Genomic DNA, 2,915 nt, shown 5'->3' with positions numbered 1-2,915 from the left:
TGATGATGCTGGCTGCTGTACCGAGGCAGCAAGAAGTGTGGACAGAGTCCATGGAGGGGAGGCTGGTTTCCGTGATGTGCTGAACTGCTTGACCTGCTGAGTATTTCCAACATTTTCTGCTTTATTTCTGATTTCACTGTACCTCGGTACAAGTGACAATAATAAACCAATACCAATACCAGTACCAATTTCAAGAGTCTGCAGCAATTTGCTTTAGATCAGGGGATTATCTGTTATTCAAAGAAGACATAGAATTAAGACAGTTAATAAAGGGGATGCTGATTTATTACATCCTAAAAAGGTAGTGGGAGTGGTTTCAGACAATAACTTTCAAAACAGATCTGGTTGAGCACTTCAACTGGAAACATGTTCAGTGCTGCGGGGAAAGAGAAGGGGATTGTTCTTTCAAAGATCTGACAATTGTACAATGGGCCAGGTGGCATCTTATATCATTCTGTGATTGTGATACCATTGTTATTGAACCAATTCAGGGAAGAATGAATTGGAGATCCCTCCCGATGTGGATCGTCCACACTCGGTACACAAGGACCGGCGCAGGTCCATACATGGTAACACCTGCAGGGGGCCCATGACCTGCCTCGTTGGGTGAAGTACTTAGTTATTACAACACAGAAAGAGACCATTCAGCCCATGGGGTCCATGCTAGTTCTCAAAGGAACAGCCCTATCAGTGCCATTCCCCTTCTTATCTCTGTCACCCTGCGATGTACATCACCATTCCCCCCCCCCCTCGTGATTCATAGAATGTAGAACACTACAGCACAGTACAGGCCCTTCGGCCCATAATGTTGTGCCGACATTTTATCCTGCTCTAAGATCTATCTAACCCTTCCCTCCCATATAACCCGCCATTTTTCTATCATTCATGTGGCTATCTATCTATTCTTTTCCTACTCAGCTGTACTAGGGGTAACTTACAGTAGCCAAAACCCACAAGTACATCTTTGAAATCTGCAGGAAACCAGAGCACCCAAGGGAAACCAAAGCAGTCACAGAGAAAATGTGCAAACTCCACACAGACAGCACAGGAGATCAGGATCAAACCTAAGTCACTGGAACTGTGCAGCAGCAATACTAACTATTGCAGTGTTGTGTCCCTGGCCCCCAATGCAGAGGCACCCATAGAACCATCAATCACAGGAGGGTGTAGGGATGGGTGTTAAATGAACAACAGGAAGTGAAGAACTTTAAGGTTTTTCCTTGCTCCACTTACAACCAGTAGCCCACACACAGGCATAGACAAGGTGAATGGTCACAGTCTTTTCCCCAGGGTTGGGGAGTCTAAAACTAGACGGCATAGTTTTAAGGTGAGAGGGGAAAATCTTAAAAGGGATCTGAGGGGCAACCTTTTCACACAGAGGGTGATGGAGATGGGTACAATTACAACATTTTCAAGACATTTAGACAAGTACATGGATAGGAAAGGTTTAGAGGCATATGGGCCAAATGCAGGCAAATGGGACTAGCTCAGCTGGGCAACTTGGTTGGCATGGACAAGTTGGGCCGAAGGGCCTGTGTCTGTGCTGTATGACACTGTGACTCTATTACACTGGTGTAAAAACTACTCACAACATTTGAGATCTGAACCAATTAACTGCTCTGTAAAATAAAGTCCTCTGTGCTTGCACATGATAAATTCACAACTTCAGAATGTGATAATTAAATTTATGGCAATATCTGCCTTATCTCTGTGGGTAGCACACACACCTCAAAGTTAGGAGGTTAAGGTTGAAATCCTACTTCCAAGATTTCAGTAAAAAATCTCGGATGAGGCAGCACAGAGAGGCTGTACCAACAGCAGGGCTGTCATCAGATGGGGCTTTTAATCTGCCCTTTAGCTGTCTGCATTTGAATCAGAACTGTCTACTTCCGCTGTGGGTCACCCACCTGTAATAAGTTTTGCTCTTTCACTACCATGGTTTGACTTGCTGAACATGTCCTACAGATCCATATTTCACAGCTTTTTCACATATCAAAGATCCCCACCATCCGGGCCATGCCACCTTCTCGCAGCTACCATCAGGCAGGAGATACAGAAGCCCGAAGTCCCACACCACCAGGTTCAAGAACAGCAACTTCCCTTTAACCATTCGGTTCTTGAACCAACCAACACAACTCTAATCACTACAGTTTAGCATCACTATGACCTCTTTGATCACTTTTGCACTACAATGGACTTATTTTATTCTAGTCTTATTTCTTGTCAAAATTGTGCATAATTTATGTTTAATTTATGTTTTTCTTGTGAATGATGCTATGTGCCTGTGATGCTGCTATAAGTTTTTCATTGCACCTGTGCATATGACAATAAACTTGATTTCGAGTTTGTCTTTGACTTTACCTTTGCTTCTGTTCTCTCACTTTCTAATCAACCCCATTATGTTATCAACCAAATGGCTTCATCAGCAGCTTATCCCATGGCAACCCTGGCCTCACCCTGTCAGAGATATTCCCTTTCTCCTTTCCATCCCTTCCCCTTACTTCACTGCAACTTCAAACTAACTTCCGAATTTCCTAATGAAGGATCTTCATCCCGAAGAGTTTACATTTGCTTCCCTTTCCACAGATGTTGCCTGACCTACCATCACTTTCCGTCTTTATTTTAAATCTGTTCTCTTGGGTTTATGTAAGCAATGCTTTACACTACTTCAAAAGAGAAAAAGAGAGTTCCTGCAGATGGCCTGGCAATAATGAACATCAGTAATAAACCACAAGTTCTTGCCGTTATCCTATTGCCATTTGTGGAACCTTGCTGTGTGTAAATTGCTATGATTCCTAATTAAAACATTGACTAACTTCAAAAAGTATTTGGTAGACTGTAAAATGCCTGGGGCAAATTGAGGCCATGAAGCACGCTGGAGAGTAGAAGTCTTTCCTTACTGCCTGCATCGGAAA

The sequence above is a fragment of the Pristis pectinata genome, chromosome 3 (genome assembly GCF_009764475.1).
Source record: "Pristis pectinata isolate sPriPec2 chromosome 3, sPriPec2.1.pri, whole genome shotgun sequence".
NCBI classification, from domain to species: Eukaryota; Metazoa; Chordata; class Chondrichthyes; order Rhinopristiformes; family Pristidae; genus Pristis; species Pristis pectinata.
This window is presented reverse-complemented; position numbering follows the sequence as displayed.